The sequence below is a fragment of the Ischnura elegans genome, chromosome 6, assembly GCF_921293095.1.
Source record: "Ischnura elegans chromosome 6, ioIscEleg1.1, whole genome shotgun sequence".
Lineage (NCBI taxonomy): Eukaryota > Metazoa > Arthropoda > Insecta > Odonata > Coenagrionidae > Ischnura > Ischnura elegans.
This window is the reverse complement of record NC_060251.1, coordinates 119,697,206-119,718,022: the sequence shown is the minus strand read 5'-3', so window position 1 is coordinate 119,718,022 and position 20,817 is coordinate 119,697,206. Positions and strand designations below refer to the sequence as shown.

General features: G+C 39.8%; 1 protein-coding gene across 3 annotated transcripts in view; it reads right to left on the bottom strand.

Annotated features, from left to right (window-relative positions):
* Positions 1–20,817, bottom strand: part of LOC124161596 (mucin-19) — a 254,653-nt gene that overhangs the window by 63,973 nt on the left and 169,863 nt on the right. For 2 of the 3 annotated variants that reach the window (XM_046537980.1, XM_046537979.1), the window contains one exon: positions 17,156–17,197. The exons of the other annotated variant lie outside the window; for it this stretch is intronic. The gene's annotated coding sequence lies outside the window, so the exon portion shown is untranslated. The remainder of the gene's footprint in view (positions 1–17,155; positions 17,198–20,817) is intronic. 3 annotated transcript variants of the gene reach the window in all.

The following is a 20,817-nucleotide window of genomic DNA, read 5'->3' as shown; positions in this document are numbered from 1 at the left end:
ACGTGTAAGTCTAGATCGAGAAGGTCGAAAGAAACAAATTCTTGATGCCCCCGGCCTTTACCAGAATACTACTAATTCAAAATAGTACGTAGTTATTGCCAGCCTAATATATATATAAGGAATTGAAGATAGTAAAAAGAATCAACGTGGTACATTTTAAGCGGTTTACCACTCGTTGGTAAATTTGGAAAATTAACAACGAAAACGGACAAAAAACGAAGACGTCGTCAGAAAAATATATCTTCCAATATTTCTTCCGATCAATCAAACGTCCAAAGAGGAAAATATCCAAATATTTTGATTACTTAATTTGGAAATTTTAATTCAACATACAAAAATCACCGTTCCACAAAACTTTTTTTCGAAAATGCTGTTGTTCTTCACGAATTTCGATCTCATAAATACAAAAATGACAATCAACGCAACGTACAATTCACAGCTTTAGCACAGATCGATAACTCTTGCAATTAATCTCGATTCGATATAATAATACATTTTGTAAACTCTCTCAAAACTTTTGGATATATTTATGGTGAACTGTAGGTGAAATAATATCAAGGAAACATCAATGCTTATTTAGCGAAAAACGTCTGCCACACCCATTTCGAAGTGTGAGAAGATGACTTCCATGCACTATCATGGGTTTCACAGGACGTATGTGCTAAGTTACATGTAGTACATATGTGATATTGCCAAAGCATACAATTTCCGTGTGAGTGATTCGCCGTTTTGTGAATCGTTCTCGTATTCAGGAGGCGGAAGTACTTGCAATTACTTACTCTTGTGGATGAAGGTTTTTAGCCGTTGCTTGGTGCAATTGATTCCCATCAAATCTGTGGCACTTCGCAGTTCACTTTTTTCCGGCAAAAAAGGTGTGTACCGACCACTTGGTCGCCTAGTTGGCGTGCACTATGTAGTCATCGTCACCACCTCTCTCGCTGGCTCATTATGAACGATTCATTCCGCGAACTGTTTTTCGCTTGATTTTCCAACTCTCCATCCCACGTCATGAAAGTCTCCAAGACGGTAAGTGACGCTCTTCTCTCCCACTGCCCTTATCTACAGCGCCATTAATCTCGACGGCGTGATTTCCTGCTTTTAAATCCATCCGCAGACAAGAAGATGATTCCTCTATTTTTTTTCTTTTTCCGTCCTTCCATCCGCTACTTCCAATGGCGTGAATAAAGAAATGGCACAAAAAAATGATAGCGCAATATTACGTCCAATCATCGCCGAATGCAATAATGAACGCTTCACGGCAACAATCCACGCGGAGAGAGGGACATCTCGTCGCCATGGGGATTGAGGGGGGGGAGGGGGTGGGAGAAGGTGAGAGCGGGGATGAGGGCAAACATTGCCTTTCGAGGGAAACATCGCACGGCCGCGGTAAACACTCCGCCGTTTGCTGGCAATTCCGCCAGATGGCAGGCAGGTGGATGGCGATAGATGGCGAGTTGGTTGGTTGTCCCGTGTTGTTTGCGAGGGCCTCTCCTTTGCCCGTGTGGACACTCTCGGGCTAAAATTCCCCTCCCACTCACGCCAAAAAAAGTTTAAAGCGCTCAATTCGCACGTTTTCACCTCATAATCCAAGGGAATATAATAGTCAACATCTTCAACCAATAGCCCCCAGCCAAGCATCGGAATAATCGTTAATAAGAAAATTAAACTAAATAGATAAATGAGTTAATATATCCATTCAAACTGTATTTTTTTTCAGACAAATTTTAATTTTCTAAACTTCTTACCAGTTGAAATCAATCGATTCGGATTTAACTTTAACTCTTACCAGTTTCAAAATTCACGCGTTATTCGCTAAGGTAAATAAAACTTGAGTCTCCTGGTGAAGGCGTTCATATTTGTCAATAAGAGAAGGGGAAAATTTTTTTTTCAACTCTTACCAAGCTAAAAATAACTTGGCATTTGTCAATTTAAATATGGTGTATGTAAGGGTTTTTGAAAGCATTTCGATTAAACGTCTTGAAACCATTACATCACAATCAATGCAGGATTAAAGAAAGATAAATGGGGACAAATTATCACTTTTTAAAACTTGTTTACTCAGTTTTAACCATGAGTCCGATATTAAATTGGATTTTTACAAGTGATTGACAAATGTGCTCCACTGGATTTATTTGCGAACTTGGAAATTATGATACCTTATTAGGCTTTTACAAAATAATTCTATTTAACTACTTGATACCATTACCATATCCTCCTCTCCACCAAGCCCCAACTCCTAGAAAACATTTGGTCACGTCAGTCCCAGGCTCGTAGACTTACCTTCGACCTCTTTAGCACCTTAGTCATTCTCTTCCTCAATAACCCCTCTCTCCCCCTTCCCTCATAGACATAGCTGTATATTAATGCACTCGCAGCGGGAAAAGAGTTGTGCTTCCTCTTGAGAATGACACGGGAGCTTTGAAACCGGTCGAGGTTTTTTTTTCAACCAAACGGAGAGATGTGTACGGAATAATCAAATTTCGATATAATTATTTATTCATAAATTTGAGGTTACACAAAGTTAGCTCGTAAACCATTGAATATATGAAGAATGAGATAAGAGCAGGTTTACTTGGAATACTTCGCGAATCAAGCCGCCCTTCTTGCATTTTACCCCTCTGGTAGATCCGAAATAAAGCTCAATACTCTTCGTTGTATCCGAAAACCGCGTTATCCATTTATCCATTATTTATCCACCGCGTTATCTTGTGTCCATTTTTTTAAGAAAACCAAGAAAATAACATAACTGATACAGCAGCACTATAGAGCCACAGTTTCGGATCCAGGCATGATTAAAGAATATTCAAAGTAAACTAAATTTAATGGAACTCTTCCCACCCCGAACAGTAAAGGGCTTTCATAATAATTGGTGGAACTCATTGTTGTACATTCACCCCAAGGCGTATTTTTCCCCCCTAAACGGTCTCTGTCCAAACATCCCCCGCCACACGCCTATCGAGACGGCCTTAAAAGTAAAGGGTACAGTTTGATTTGATAGTCGATTGCAAAAGGAGCGACAGGGACATCTACTCACAAGAGGGTTTATGCAAGTTTTAAACGCATCACGTCACGTGAAAAACTGCTTTAGTGGGAGTCAAAAGAAAATATTATAAATCAAAATTTCCTAATGAAACAAAAAAGGCATATATTGACAATTAACACAGAATATCGACGGAATAGTGTCATTTTTGTACAAAAGATAATTTTGCGAGAATTTCCGCTGTATCCATTGAATGCCTTCAGAAACGCGAACATCCTTTTCAACCCACTCCGATATAATAGACAATAGAATATGTTTTAAACGCGAATGCGTCACGTAAACGACCCGTTGAGCGAGATTGCGATGCTGTTATCGCTAATCGATACAGTCATGAATCACCCTCCCTACAAGCAATTCAAAGCTTTTCAAAATCGCAGCAAAAGTGCTCGTTTCACACCTGATGAGGCGATTCGTGTGTTTATGACAATTATTCCTGAGATGATTCTCGCAATATGACATTTTTGCACGCATCATTATCCTCGCAATCGGATACGTTTCGCAGCAATTAGATGCAATTGCGTGAAGATCAAAGAGGAAAATATTTAATCCATTTAATGGAAGAGAACACATGAAATATGTGTGAAATTATCACCGCGAGAAGACAAGTTGATGCAACAAGTTGATCGTCCATATTCCCCGGAACATGACTGAAATGCAAAACGAGAATCTTACCCGACAAAAGGCGAAGGAATAAAGAGCGTTCATGACGAAAAGAAAAATCTTGCAAGACCAAAGTGGGAACTAACGTTTTAAAAAAAGACTACGTAGAATAATTTTCACACTCTCGGAGATATAGGATAGGGTGGCTTGGCTTTATCTTTATGGTCCCATTGGATCATAAAACATGTAACAAAATTGAAATTAACGCAACCACTCAATTCAATAAATACAAAATAATATAACAAATATCATTTAAAAAATACAATCATTTCAACAACTCAACACATAAAAACCCAACCATTGGCTACGGACAGAAAACAGCATTTAATTCTTAAGTCCAAAGAATAATTATAAAATTAGAAACAAGATCAACCTATCGTAATAAAATTCGACACAAACAGAAAAAATCTTGCGAACTGCTCAAGAGTTTGGTTTTTTAGTCGCGAATAGCTCGTGTGGTAGGAGACGGATCGAAACAGCGAAAGAATTCGGGTCTATTAATATTTCAAACTCTTTCACAGTCGACAAAATAAAATTAGCAAGCCCCTTGACACCTCACTTGCTCGCACTGGCACTGATAGGCACTGGAAATGAGTGCCCAGGGGCTGACTTCTGGATTAATCTACTGGGACGGAGACTTTTGCGCCCGATGTCCTAGGAGGGGGGGGAAAGGAAAAACATACAGGGGACACCACCGCGATAGGACGACGCCTTCAGGGTAGGGAAAGGGATGGACGAATCTCAGCGCCGTCATTATTACGCGACGTGAACTATCTCACGCGTAAACCATGCTTCGCTGTTCCTACAGAAATGAAGGATTTTTCTATGAATAAGAATAATACCACGATTTTTTGGTAGATTCGAATGATGACCAGCCGAAATAGTCGCTTTTCTTAAAACGTTTCCGAAAATGACTTGATGAGGAAAGACCAATTTTCTGTCTGCGTGGCGACACAAAGGCCCGTGAGGTGCAATGAGAATGGAACGTTTTTAAAATTTTTACGAAAACTCATCTTCCATAATGGCGGTGCAAAGTCCTAAATAATAATTATTATTAAGGAAGAAAGGAAGTTCGCGCGCGGAATTGCATCGACACGTCGGCCGTCTGGCGGTTCGAAAAAAATTTTTTGTGGTCTTGTTTCATCTTACAAGGGTCGTTCAATAAGTCCTTAGAATCTCCTAGAAATGGCTCTGTTAGGATCAAAAATTAATGTTGACTAGAAAGTAGCACTCGTGACTCGTCAGCTGTTATAGTTTCAGCTGTATCGATTCAATAGTTTCTTTGTTTTCGCCGATTGTAGTGAACAACTTTCATTTTTTTATAAAAATGGATATAATTGAGTTTTGTGCGGTGATCAAACACTTGTTTTCGAAAGGGTTAACGCCGAAAGATATCAAAGATAACTTAAATGAAGATTACGATAGATCTATCCCTGGGTTTGAAACCATTTACAATTCACTAAATGATTTAAAACTTAGCCATACGCTAAAAAAAGAGCATTATTCCGGACGCTCTGTGGAAGTGTCTACTCCCCAAAATGATTGAAAAAATCCACGATATGGTTTTAAGTGCTAGACGAATAATGCGCGATATATGTGAGGCCACAGGCATATCGCAGCGCACGATTGCTTCAATTTTGCACGAACATTTGGGCGTGAAAAAAATGTCGGCAAGATTGCTGCCGCGTTTTCTCACGTTGGAGAATAAACGTAATCGTGTGGTCAACGCAAAGTCTGTTTTGGCGCTTTTCCTTCGCAATCCTAAGGATTTTCCGCATCAATTCATAACTTACGATGAAATATGGATTCATCACCACACTAGAGGCCAAATAACAGGTACAATAATGAAAATTTGAAGATGAACGGGCTACAAAGCAGGCGAAGATGTTGAAATAGGCCGGTCAAGTCATGGCAACGATATTTTGGAATTTATGCGGAATTATATCCATCGAATAATTGGAAAAGGAAGAAAATACGACAGGAGAGTATTATGCATCGTTATTGGACCGGTTGATGTTAGAAATCAAGAAAGGCGCTCTCATTTGAAGCAGAAAAATTTCTTCCTTTGATAAGACAATGCACGGTTGCACACCTGTTCAGAATCAATTGCTAAAATTACAGAATTTCCAATTATTTGAAATTCACTGCATTCGCCTGATTTGGCCTCTGGTGGCTATATATAACATCATAAGTAGAAGAAATAGCAAAGGTTTACATCTATGAAAAAGGTCATCGTCCAAAAAAAACGCCAATTTTGAGGAGATATTGAAATTTTATTTTTTGGACGGCTGAAAATGTTTGGAAAAATGCTCAAAAATTTTATGCGGCTGGAAGAAGACTAAAATGAAAAATATAAAAATTGACCCAATATAATTTGTTTTTATATATTTTTCTAAATACTTCTTATTGAACGACCCTCGTATTATGCTTTAATTCTAATTCAATTAATTGAATGGAATGGTGGTAATGGATTGGTGCATCTCCGCGTAGCATTGTAGGAGGTCGTCGCCCGTCTCTCCCACCAGATGTCCTTCCTTCTCCTCATTACCGTCCTTGGCATTTCCTCGCCCTCTCATGGCGTCCCCCAAGGCTCTGCCGCTCAAAATAGAAACGAAAATCGCGGGCGGGCAAAAAATGAATTGAATGAGGTGAGGGTCCAGCGCCATTAACCCAATAGCAGCAGCCGCAGCAGATCATTCCCATCAACGCGGTTTCCGCCTGCGTCACTCCAATCCCACCTGGCCCGTTGCGGGGATCTCCTGACAGACGGCAGCACTATAGCCCCAACCAAAGCCTTCACGACTGACCACTCACGCAACTCGCCTCCAATGAATCACGGTGACAGCCCAATCGCGTGGCTCTCCATGATTACATAATGGCATTATTATTTGGATTCATTAATCTGACATTGTCTCTGCGTGAAGTTTTAGGAGAAAAAATTTCCCTAAACTGGGAATCGAACCATGGACCTTTGCCTTTCCGCTATCCAAGTTCCTTCCTTACCATGGCAATTTCACCGAGGCTCATAGTGACGAATATTACAAAAGAGAATCTTGAAGTCTGCCCCTAACTATGCTGTCACCCGCCGCGCATTTAAATGGGTTTACAGAATACCAGGAATCGAAGCACGGACCTCTGTCTTTCCGCATCATTGGGCTACTAGGGTTTCTTAATTTTCATGGCAATTTTATCGAAGGTCCGTGGTTCGATTCCAGGTCCATGGGAATTTTGTCTCATGCAAATTCACGTGAATTTCACCGCCGCGCGCAGTTGAGTGTTTGGCTCCAAAAATATTTGCTACTTTTTAAGAGATGCCGATACAAGGATCTTAATCAATTAAGCTGTCCTCAAACATTGATTTTACGTAAAAATAACAAAACTGAAGCAAAAAATTTCGACCCAACCACGGTTAATGTACTTACTTTCCTACTTTCCGTGAAAATCATATCGGATTTTATGAACGCTTTTGCCAAACTTATTTCCATTAGCGGCTTATGGGATAAAAATTTTACAACAAGGCATTGTTTATAGTTTTCTTTATCAATTAACCTACTTACCACTTGTCTACATGAATAATTTATTCATAAAATATTGAGCATAAGAGTGATACGAGATACTCATTTGTTATTTGCCACCATAGATTGTTAGCTACCATCAGGCACCATTCTGTAATTTCTATTTCTCACTCCGATGTAAACTATGTAGCTTTTAGGGTTAAGCACAGATATACGCGCAAAAACCGACTTCTCACGAATATTTACAGGAATCATCGAGATTTCCAGCTCTCTTTTCTGTGACTGCGATTTCAATCCACCGAGGTTAATTTAAAAAAAGGGAGAAGACGAGGAGTCGTCGTCTCGTCGAACCGATCTGAGGGAAGCAAGGAGAGAAGAAGACAGTTGAGTGTCTCCCTCCGTATCCCATTACACACTCCTCGCGCCACTGAAATACGGACTCTGGCCAAACAGAACACAATGCGCTTGGGGAGAAGGCATAGCATCTACTTTCGGTGATATCAGGAGAACAAACTGCGGGTGCTTTGACCAACCGACTAGTTCAAAAAGACTGGCTCCTTTTGCTGCTGTTTAATATACATGATAACCAGGGAGAATTACTTGATCTATTCGCGAATTCTGAAAGTGAATTTCCTGTGAAAATGAAATTCCTCAAACTTTCCTGTCTACCCTGATTTACAGAGCGCTGTCAATCCTACAAAACTTCGCATGCGTATTGAAACTAAGAAGAAATTCGTGACGAGCTGTGTATAGAGCGAGCTAACGCATGGATATGACAAAAGGACCGGTTAATAGATAAAAATTAGCATTCAAAAATTAAGTATTGACGAAAATATTAGCTTCACAACTGCAAACTGCCTTGCATATTATGCATGGCAATTGAGTTGAGTTGTTTCCTCTTAGCCGCATGGATTTTTTTTTCCGTAATTTACTTCTCAATACCAATTCCGAGGTGTCTTCCTCCGCGACTCACGGTTAGAACAAACAAAACACGGTTGCAAAGAGCATTAAAAAAATGAATTCGAAACTGATCGCTTCAAAGTCTCTTGCTAATTTTGCAATTAATTCAAAATGGACCAAACTCATTCACGATCATTTTCGCCCTAATATCACCACGTAATATCCACGCTATTATTTTTTACAAGAGTTCCCCCACTGACCCATGGTTCTCATATATCTCATTTCTCATACCATACCTCAGCTAAGTTCCTCATGTGGATGATTTATCGCTACTATTTTCTAATGAGTGGCTTTAAGGACGAGTGAAATGGACCAACTTGCAGAAATGTTGTTTTTGTTACAAGAACTAGGTTTACCGACTATAATACCAATGAGCAAGTACAAAATGAAGTCCATAGACGAAGAAATCCTATCGAAAACGATTAAAATGAGAAAAGCTAAGCTCTTAAGCATTTCCTCTAGATAATGACACGGGAATGCATAAACCGGCGGAGATGTATCAAATGAAGTGTGTGTAATAAGCAAAGAGATCAACTTATTTAAATGACTATGAGATAACTCCAGGATGTAAACCCGCATGCAATTGAATATAAAAGCTAGGCCCATTGGACACTTTTTAGTAAATATTTAGACTCTTCAATATTTGCAACAAATGTAATTTACATTATATAAGTATAAATATTTTGTTTTATAATTGTATAAAATACATTTCACTTTCCGGTTCCTCCTTCCGAGATTTCCTGCATTCTTTGTTTTGGCTGTAATTTAAAGCCACGGAGGCAAGACAAAAAAGACAAAGGCGTGTGGCGGACGGGTCGACTCGTCAAACCGATCTGCGGGGAGCAAGATGAGAAAAACAATGAGACACTCCGCCAATTCCTCCTTCCATTCCATATCCCATTCTCGGATACACACAAACGAGAAGTAAGGAAGAGGAATAACGGGGAGGGGGGGTGGGGGTGGGAGAGGAAAGGGAAGAAGTCGCGGTCGCCCGTGGGCTGGGGGGGGGGGGGGGGGTGAGGCGGTCGTCATTTTCAGGGGAGGCAAAGTCATCGCAACTCGAACATTCAAGCCCGAATCGCTCCGATTGCTGGATGCAAAAATAAATAATCGAAGACTAAAATGAGTATCTAATAGGGAAATGACATGAATACACCAACGTGCTATCCGGCAAGCCATCTCAATGGGCGATTGGCAGGGGGTGTTAGGAACCAGGCGTTCACAAAGAAGGGTGGTTGGATGCATGCGACTAATAATACGCACCTAGAATAGATTAAAGACCTCTATTATTCGGTGAAGAACGAATTTCAATTGCTATCCGGTAGGCAAAGTATCTCTAAAATTTCACTAACTCATTCTTAAGTGTTGAGTGTTATTCTTAACCGTAAAAGAGAACAATCCGCGAAACCTTAAAAGTATCATATTCTCTCTTTTGTCGAACATGAAAATTTGGTGAGGTTCAAATACGATCCTCTTCGTGTCGCTCTTCAATTCTCTATTCCCAATCGCCCGAGCAATCCAAGGCAAGCGCGCAGCCTCCCAGTCTCTTGCGGCTCCCATCCTAATACGTTTAACGTCTGTTTAACGCTTTCCATAAGTCGGTAGAATTTTTTGACGGAGCTTTTATTTCTATTGCATAGAGTTCATGCATTAGGTCTTTCTGCTCTGGATTTCGCGCATTCGAGGCGAGGCCTGGCGACTGCGAAATAGTACCTCTCTCTCACTTTATCGTCGGAAAAGCTTTCCAAAACAGACTTGACGAACATAGGCTTCTTCGGTGAACCACAACAAATAGTCCTCTCACAATCACTCGAATGAATACTTCAGCGAATGCAAGAAGAATCAGTGAATACAATTACTACTAGACGTTATCCGCGCTTGAAGTATTGATATGTTCAACTTTGAACATTTTTTAAGGAATTTTTTAAAGAACTTTGCCGGCCTCGGTGGGGGCGGGGTGAAGTCCTCGCTCGCCAAACCAAAGGTCGCGGGATCGAGTTCCGCCTTGGTGAGTTATCCTTATCCAGGGCGTGGTTGTTTGTAATCGTTTGATTGTTAATTATCATCAGAACCCCAATGTAAAGGCCGAAAAATGCTGTTTTCGGAGGTTGAAAATAAATAAGTAAATATCCAAGAAGGTGACCCTGTACTTTTCATGAGGGCCCGCATGAATATGGATGAAATATTTTGGTCGGCGCAGCTCGGCAAAGGGATGTCCGGCTTACCTGACGGGTCCACGGGGGAGGTGAGGGGGTGCGCGAACGGAGGGGGAGGGGGGAATCTCTTACTCGTTAGAGAGGGGGTTGCCTCGGTGACCTTGGAGGGAGCAGCATTTTTGCATCGAAGGGGGGAGGGGAGGGAGGGGGGGGGGGAAGGATGACCAACAGGAAAGGAGGGGGGGTTGCATCGCAGGTCAACTCATCCCTCTGTCTCGCTCTCTATACTGATTATTATCATTATTAATACGGTATTCTACCAATGAAGGTAAGTTCCCATGGAGTACTTAAGAAGTGTTCTGGCAGCCTCCGCTTCAGTCATATAATTCCTTCTTCAACTCACAATAAGGCCTACTCCTCTTCATTCTATTTTCTACGACTATATAATACGACCGTTCACCCAGATTGGAAATCGGAATTTATTCAAAGAATTCGATATATCGATGGGGTAGATTAGTGTCGAAAAAAAAGTTTTAATTCATCATCATTCATCCATTTCCCCATAATGCAGTGTTTCGGGTTTTCTAAGCAAATTCTTCAAAGGTTTTACACGGAGTTTTTCTCCCGAAGATCTTTCGAAGAAACCATGAAGAATTTATCCATTTGACCATGTTAAATCCATAAGCTTTTCAAGAGTTTTACTCAAAGTTTTTGATCGAAGTTTTTAACCCGTTGACAACTCCTTTTCTCACAGCTTTAAAATTAAAAAATGCGAGAACTTCCGACTATTTCCCATGAGTTGGTAAGGTCGTCGGAATTTGAGCTCATTAACTCGTTTACATCCTACATGCAATGATTTTCAAAGCATCCGCGGCGCTGTGAATGTTCACTGAGTCTTTTTGGGTTCTCCATCCGTGTTTACAGAGCATCAGTGGCAGTGTCCGGTAGGCAACAAATGCAGATGTAGAACCCCGCGTAAGTCTCATTACTCGATCACTGGAGAGTTGATGAGGTCGCGACGCGAGACGGGTGCGCAGGGCCAATGGGATCCGAGAGGGGATGCGGTGAGCCAATAGGATAGAGCTGCAGTTCCCAACCCGTGGTCTGCGTACCCAATGGGGGTACGCGACGAGCCAGACGGGGGTGCGCCGAAAATAATCGGTAATGGCGGACGCCGGGAACTATGTAGGTATGCCATATTATATGGGGTTTTTAAAGTATATTTTCTATTTATCCAATTATTTATAACTAAAAATGTCACCTACCAATGAAAAAAAGGCTAGGAACGGCTGGACTAGAGTCAGTGAGGTCATCAACTGATCTGTATAAAGGTTGAGACGTTCGACTTTTCGCCGCGAACAGCTCGAGATAGTAAGAGACGGATTGGAAAAATAAGGGTCCATTCGGTCGAAATTGGTAATGAAATGAAACTTATGTGAGCGCCCATTCCATGATATTTCGAGGTCTTTCAGACACAGTTCATATTTTTTTATAGTCAATATTGATTTCGTGGCACTCTTTGAAAAAAGGAGTCAGAAGGTAATAAAGTTCTTCGAGACATGGTGCTGGATGAAGATGCTGATGATGAAATGGACGGATAGGGTGAGAAATGATGATTTAATAATAAGAATAGGAAAAGAAGAAACACCATGGATAACTGCATAGACCAAATAAGAAGAAGAAGGAGCCGGATTGGCCACTTGATGAGACACAGTAGTTATTTTTGAAAGATAATGAAAGGACGAGTTGATTGTAAAGTCCTTGAAGTAAGACCAAGGGGCAAGTATCAATAGAACAATTCAAGAGAGGTCTAAAGATTCCGCTAGGGAGTGATAGGGAGGAATGGAGGGATGCAGTATTTAGAGAAATCGTAGGATTGCGATACGTAATATTAACTTACGCTTTTCCCAGTGAATAAGTTGGATATAACACTATCGAGCATAAAACCAGGATATAGAGTCGGCTGTCGAGAAACTCATCAAAGGACGCGAAAAAATCAATCAATCATGAATTCGTGGTCAATATTCCAAGGACTTGTGAAGATACCTCAAAAACAGTTTCCTCAGCCAAGTGCTCAAACGAAGAAAATATAATACAAATTAACACCATTCAAATAACGTCATTTATACATGCACTTGCTATGTTCTGTTCCGCATATTTATCCAATTTATTGTCTCTTGAAATCCGTTTCTAGCGTGACAGATATAGTTGTTTGTACTGTAGTGTGAATAATTTTTAAACAAGCATAGTTTAAATAAAATGAAAAAAGTATTTAACAAAACATTATTCAGTGTAAAATAAGATCCACCGAAATTTAAAGCTCAAGTGAGTAAATTCAAAGTTAATTTCAATTTTCTAAAAATACCTCAATTTTCATACACGACCAGTTTCAACACACTTTGAATTATCATCAGGTTCAGGTGTTGTCTAATGTCAACGCCTTTCGCCAGGGGATAGAAATCATCTATTGAAACCGATCTCGTAGTGAAGTTTAAGTATTTGTGAAAAATTGTCGGTAACATTGAATTCACTTATACGTTAAAATACCACTAGAATCAGCCTTAACTAACTTTGATAACAGTCTTTGATTTAATGGATATGAAGCATGAAATTATTTTACTTAACTTGAAAATATGAGTTTTACGTAAGGTTTATCGCTTAAGCCGCGAATCACCTTAATAATCTCCGCCGTAGCAGGTATGAACCCTGGTTATTTGGATGGGAATACTTCAATGCTACATGAAGCCCACATACTCGATCCGAATTTTGCGTAGGCATTACCTTCCTGGGGTCATCGAACGGACTTCTCTCAACAGACCATTTGCAGTATTCGGAACTCCCCGAGTGTATCAACACTGCGATTGCCACGCATATCATATTTACTGTTTGCTTATTCATTGCATGATGAAGTATTAGACAATTCCCATGTTAAAAATACAAGGAACATTTGTTCAACTTAGGTTGTACCCTATTTGAACCTCACCGACTAAATTAAAAATAGACGAAAAAAGCATAATGCACAGGCCAATGCAATGCATACACAAAATAACTCCTAAGAATTAATTAGGGATATGAAAAAATGTAAAAAAAAGGGATATGAAGACGAAAACGGACAAAATGACAGTGATTGCAGGAACACAAACCTTAAAAATCTCATTAAGATCGCTTAGTGATCAAATGAATTCGCGTCATTTTGAGATTTGAATAAAGCAAGAAAAAAACCTTGTGAGAACGGGAGATTTCCGTGGCGCGCGATAGAATTATTTATTTTTCGTAAATACCGCGTAGGTTGCTGTGGCGAAGATAAGTCTCGTCAGCAGTAGTGCCAACAATGGAGGGTTTTTAAGAAAATCCTTTTTTGACAAAACAATATTAAGATTTAAGGTACAAAAGAAAAGTGAATTATGTACGCCTAACCAAACATAATAATGCGTCAATTGTATCGTATTGGATTCTGAATATATGAATATTGCACTCGAAGTGTATCTTTCGAAGGAAAAAAAAACTTATTTAACGCTACATGGAAGTATGACAGCTCTATTACAAAATCTGCGTTGCCATTCTGTATGCTACGTTAATTCGACGGCATTGCCGCATGGCAAAGGATAATTTTTCCGCGGATAAAATCACGATTTTACACCTCTATAGTGTAAAATATTAATGGTACTTGTCAATCGATAAATTTTATTTTAAATTTTTTTAAATTTTGGATTTAATTTATGTATTTGTTCAAATACTACGGAATTTAATTTATAATTTAGGAAATAGCAATACTTTCAATTGTTAAAAATTTTACACTAGCTGAAGCTCCTCACGGGGGAATGAGAGGACTGCGACGATTGCGCGCAGTTCAGGACAAAAATCTTTGAAAATTTCAGCCACGAATGAGCGTCGTCAGCAAAGGAAAGAGACCAAGAGATGTCCACGGCCACCGTAGCGATTTAAAAATCAAAACAGATACGTACTCTCTACAAACACACTTTTCGAAAATAATGTTTCAAAACTTTAAAAATATACTGTTTTTCGGAAATGTCCATTGCATTTCTAGTATATGAATATCGGCAAAACGAATCCCGGCGTCGCGGTCGGCATTAGCCTTATCGAAATGGAAGGGGACCACGGCTCAACATACTATCTGACGGACGCAGTGACAGAACATTAAGACGGGGAAATTCTGCCCTTCGCCGACCAACGATGAACAGGGAGGAGAGATAATAAAGCATACGAATAAAGAATACGAGACCATAGAAGTATTATTATGCTTGGTAATCCGTACGTAATTCAATTTTCTTTCAATTCATCAATAACGTAACCACAGCAACACGATCTCAATTACAATTAAATTGAATTTTAGACTCTAAGTTTAAAAGTTATTATATAGAAATGCTCAATTTTGTGTCTGTAGAGAATATTGGAATTAACTACTTGGGAACACCCACGTCAAAATATAAACAGCTGTACCTTTACGAGGCGTTCGAGATGTGGGTGTGGAGAAGAATGGAGATTGTGAAGTGAACGGAGAGGAAGAGAAACTACGAAGTGCTGGACATGGTGGGCAGCTTCTATATGAGATACAGAGAATACAGACGGTTTGGATGGAGCGAAAGCTGAGCGAGGAGTTATTGTTTGTTTTTTGATTTGGACTCAAATTCGGATGACTTCACGGAATTATCCGAATACGGGCAATGTTGGGAAGCTTAATAAAAGGCCATTTATGACGTGCAAATCAAAGCTCATTCAGAAGGCTCAATCTCACGGGAACCGATCATTTTCATAGTGTCATTTTAGATGCCTAGAGCAATGAATGATTCATTCCGCGGTTCATTCGAAGATTCAAAAAATATCCGAATGTGGTCATTTTTATTCGTAAATGCAGAATAAACCCGCTGAGCGTGGAGGGGATGTGAAAAACCGCTTGAGAGGGAAGAATATTAGGGGTAAGTTAGGAAGGGAGAGGGAGAGATTATAATTTGTGGACAAATTGAAATGGGGTGGTGTCGCATTTTGAACTGGAGGGAGCTCTACAAGTTGGGAGGGAAGGCATCCGGTGGTAATCTGCGAAACGCTCCATATTTAATAATAATATATCAATAATAATAACATAATAATGATAATAAAAAGATGATCTGCACCGACACAGTCAAATATGCAACATCATCCACCAGAAATTAGCTGTAAAGTATAAACTCATAGAAAATGCAGTTACTTATAATAAAGACACAACTAAAACTACCCTTAAAAACGATCACTGTAAGATCTATTGTGACTGATCAATTATCATCGATAAAACATTCCATAGCAATAGACCTGATCTTGTAATGCAAGATAAAATTCACTATGAAACGTACTTGATAGACATTGCCGTACCTAATTCGCAAAACATCACGATAGCCTACACCAACAAAATGGTAAAGTATGATGAACTTAAAGATGAAATTAAGGGATTATGGAAATCCGGTAAAGTACACATAATGCCAATAATTATCTCTGCCACAGGAGTAGTGCCTCATTCAATCCATCAAGGTCTTAAAACTATTGGACTGCCGAAAAGCTTGTTAATTACAATACAAAAAGTAGCAATTTTAAATACATGTCAGATTGTCAGCAAATTTTTCAACGCAGAGTAAAAAGACGAGAGTGTTTGGTGATCCCCGTACTTCGCCTAAAACCAGAAAAAATGCTGTGAAAAAATTAAATAATAATAATAATAATAATAATAATGATTTTAGTGCTGTGTACGAACTTATCTTCAACGATGGATGGACCTGGGTGACATGAGAATAGTTTCCGATATCGGAATGAGTGGAGATTTGTGTTAGTGGAACTGAAAATTGGTTAATGGTTACTCAGACAGCTCTCAATTGAAAATCTAATGTAAGACCAAGCACGGGGAAAAATCCGGTGAGCAGGGTATGGAAATTTAAAGAGTCATACTTTGAAAGTTAAAAGAGATATTTTGAGACAAAAGTAAACGCGCTTTCTAAATTATGAAGCTGGGCTATAAAATCGAAAAGGCTCATCAGGATCATTTACGGTTTTTCTTGCGCTACGTTCCATAAAATTCAGCAAGAAAGCTGAAGAACGGGTTGGTGATGACATCTGCGAGTACAACATGGATCTTTCGCTTCGATTCCCCACTTTCCATCGAGAAAAGATTTTTTTGAATTAGCTAAGCCGACACAATATAATTAACTACGCACCCTGGCTTTAAATAAGAGGATTCGTACCCGTGGTCACAATGATGCTAACATTTTAAGTAAAAGACTGTGTGAACGAACAATTTCAGAGCATTTTCCATTCTCAAACGCCATTTCCCCATTAATAGATATTTTGGTACATTTAAAAAATTAATAAATAAAAATATTTTGGTACGATTAACCATTATCATCACGATAATGGCGGCAACGCTGAACTCTATGCAATGGTCCACCCTAATAGCACCCAGTAAATTGCGCATTCGGCCATCTTGAGGACATAGAATTGCGCCCAATTTCAATATGTACATGTGAAATCGCGATACTATGGCATCATATAAAATTCGGAAGAGATTGAGACCTGCAAGATCTCATTCGATATTTCATGCATCTTCAACTGCTCCCATGGTGCTTCAGGGTACATAGCGACCAGCATTCCATTGCTTAGACAACACTAAAAACAGGTGGGGAAAAATGGGTCGGTCCCATATTTACCCAAACAAATTTGAGACGAAATGTAAAGAGTATATTTTTTCAAGGATACACGGTCTCACGAGTAATTTACTCGTGGACATGAAAATTCAAAGCAATCGAAGACATTTAGAGATTGTTAAAGTAAATTCTACTCACACTGTGGTCCACAGAAGTGGTTTCGCACCTATTCCTCTCCGTCTGAAATATAAAGAGAGAAAAAAATGAGCGATACGTTTTCAAAGGGTTAATTCGTTGGTGAATGCATGTAAGTATGTGATGGAGAAAAAGTCTTCGACAAGCTTCAGAAGTCACGCAGAGCACAGCATCACGAGATTCAGGGACTGCTGGTGAATGTGTTCCATTTCAATGTTTCTTTTTGCGGGACAAAAGAAGTACTATTTTGTGTTTCGTTTTTCTTCCTTCTCTTCTTTGAACAACCATGTGCTTTGTTGGTTGTTATACGTATTTTATTATAATATCAGAGATTATTGGGTATCTGTTAAAACTGAGAAAATATCTTATTTGAAGTTGAATTGATTTCAATCCAGCCTGAGCACCAACTTCCGACAACAGGGACATCGACAAGGGCCCTCGCATCACAAATATTTGGGAAACACGCATGAGAAACATTTGTGGCATATTACTGAAGAAGCTACGATCCGTCGAGCGTGTTTTGGGAAGAATTTAGGATGAAAACGTAAAAGAGAGGTGCCTATCGTTCTGCTCTCGTCCGACTACACCCAGAATGTGTAACGAGCGGGATTAGGCGCAGAAAGACTTAATTCGTGAATTAATTAAATACAAAGGAATGCTGCACCATTCGTCAAAAGTGCTACTGGCCTACAGAATGAGTTTCCTTTAACAATTCCAAGTTCAAGAAATATGAAAAACACAATTGCGTAAAAGTTGTGAAACGTAGATGATTTCTTTGCTAAAATAAGGCCCACAACCGCTATAAGGGTGGGAGCAGATGAAAAAATAACTTTAAGGCATGCAAAAACCTTTTGAGCACGCTGGATGAAGAAGTACTGAAAAACCTTTTGATTTGGCTGAGGCAATGCGTTCCTCGTGAAACATTTCAAAAATTGGCAAAAAATCACGATTTTCCTTGACAGTTCAGACAAAATTTGGACTTCTGAGTTGAAAAATACCACGATTATAGTCCATTTGGTGTGCCCCATTGATGATGCATGATTATTTTTGATTTTCACCCAAGACCCAACATCCAATCACAATCCGCTGTACCCTTTATTGGAAGCATACAGAAAACGTCAAAGTTGGCTGCGCGTATAAGCCGAGCGTAATAAGGGTCTTCGAGTCACCAAATCGTCAGCTATGCAGTGCCGTAAGCTTTCGCAGCCTTATTTCGCGAGGCCTCGCTTCCCACGGCTGCGAATTTCCGCCGATGGAGCGGAGGGTGGAGGGTGGAGGGAAGGAAGGTGGGCAGGGCAAGCGGCAAGTCGGCGACTGACATTTGCCGGCTTCCCCGGCGCAAACCGGCTCTCCTCGGTCCTCGGGCGGTGACGTCAATGTTCAAGTAAAAGCGAGGTCTTCCTCCGCGAACGCCACTTTTCCCTCGAAAAAAAAACAATGCAATAAATGCGCGCGCGCCTCATTTGATCGGAGACGAAGAGAGGATTTCCATGCGCTCCCGTCGCAATATGGTGATGTCACAGCAAAGTTCCTAAGAATGGGTGCGAACAGTGGGAAAGTCCTTCCATTACGACGTAACACCCAGGGAGCCACCTCTAGGGTGTTTTGCAGGGGGTGACTAACCACCAGCATACAGAGTGTTATTTGTTTTTGGCAGGGGGTGACTAATAAGGAAGCATACACATTTGTGCATCGCTTGATACAGGTCAAACAATACATAAAACATGATAAAATGAAGGAAAAGAGAAATAACAGAGTAAAAGCAACAAGAAGAGAAATGCTACACATGGGGCAAGTGAAAAATTTCCATGAGTCGTCCCAGCGAGTGACGCCACATTCATTCACGGAACCGTTACTATTCGTGGTAGTGCAAGAAAAGATTGACATTAAAATGTATCTGCTCGGCAGTCACTTCTTCCATTTTCTTCTCGAGTTCCCGCCCACCATAGAGCAAATGAAGCAAATAACATTACTTGGAGGACGCCATAGCTCCCACGGGAAAGGTCGTATTTTTATATTTTAAACTCTCACTTGATAGTAAGATTTTGGGAAGTAAATTGTTTCCCCTTCAGCATAAGCACAGAATTTCATTTTCCGATATATACGTATCTCATTATCCAAAGGGTCTTTTGCATATACTGAGCTAAGAACTTACGATAATTTAACGAGATACTTACCAAGATTTAAGAATAAATTCTATTTTTGTAAAAAAAAGCAGAGACCGGCCATTTTATCACCATTTAATATCACTTTTATGAAATAAGATTTCATCGTTACGTATTCTATACTAAAGTTAAAGTAAATTAATAACTTAGCCACTGATAAATTTCTTAATTCTTCGAAAATGTAAACAGCTTCTGTATTATCTTTGTATTCTCCTCGACTTTTAGTCCATTCCTCTTGTTTTGTTTTTTAAACACTTTCAATCATATATTAGGAAAAGGCTATTATTATATTTAGAGTTTAATTTTAACGCCTATGTAAATTTTGGTAAGTTCTTCAATAGTGTAAACCACTGAATCTACCGAAAGCCCCACAACTGTCAAATTGCCATTTTTTTCTGTAATGTTATCTCTCAGTTTTTCTGTAATGTTATCTGTTTCTTAATAGGCCCGATTCAATCGAACATAGCGCTACGATAGACCGCAATTTGGTCTACTTTGGTGACCTTTTGTTCTCTTAGAGAGAGGATTAGAGGTGGTCCGGTAGCTAGCACCCTCTTCCTATCAACAAGTGCACATACTAACCATCACGTGTATCACGTGGATTGGGAAAAAATCAATTAGTCTGGAAGGAATAATGAAGCACTTATCAAATTGAAATACATTGCATTTAAAATATTTTCTAATTTGCTCCCTCAATGGTCACTTAGCTTCTCTTGATTAATTTTTTTGGGCCCGAGGTATGTTAGAACCAAAAAAATTATTCCAACAGCCCTTACTCAAAGATGGCCTTTGAGTAAGAGCTGAGAGGGATTCTACGTCTTTGGCGGCGGCTCATTACAGCTGTCTTGAAAGAAATTTTCGACTGTACCACGCGTACTACATGGGTGCTACCCAACGTTTCGTGGTCTTTCCTGGTGACTACCACCAGAGAGGAGAACCTCGCTACCACTTAAGAAATAAGTAAAATTTTCAGTGGAGGGCATTAGTAATGGTTCATGGAATGGGAGAAGTCGTGAAGGAAAGGTAAGGAGACGTTTCCAATTTATAAATAAGAATTCAAAGCATGAAGGGTGTTTGGCGGGGGGTGACCGATTCAAATCATTAAACAAGATCCCCGCATGCACTCCACAAGGTTGTAAATAAACACACAAAACAACGTAAACAAAACGTGCACATCGTGTAGATGGCGTGGACTTCCAATAGGCGTGCTTCGCTTCAGACAACCCGACACCACGACATATATACACTCACACAAAAAGGAAAATTTACCACCCGTTAGTAATTAATATAGCTTATCCATGCAAGGTCCACACATGAATGTGTGGCCTATTTTGAGGCCACTTCGTCCCTATCGAAGCTATCCTTGCATCGGGATCAACCGAGTTTGCAATTGTTTCACCCTTCCGATCACTTTCGTTTTCCCAAAGTCCATTGCGTGAACCGTAGTTGCACAGTCTGCTACCGCTAGAAAAGTAATAAAAAAGGGAACAATATTAAACT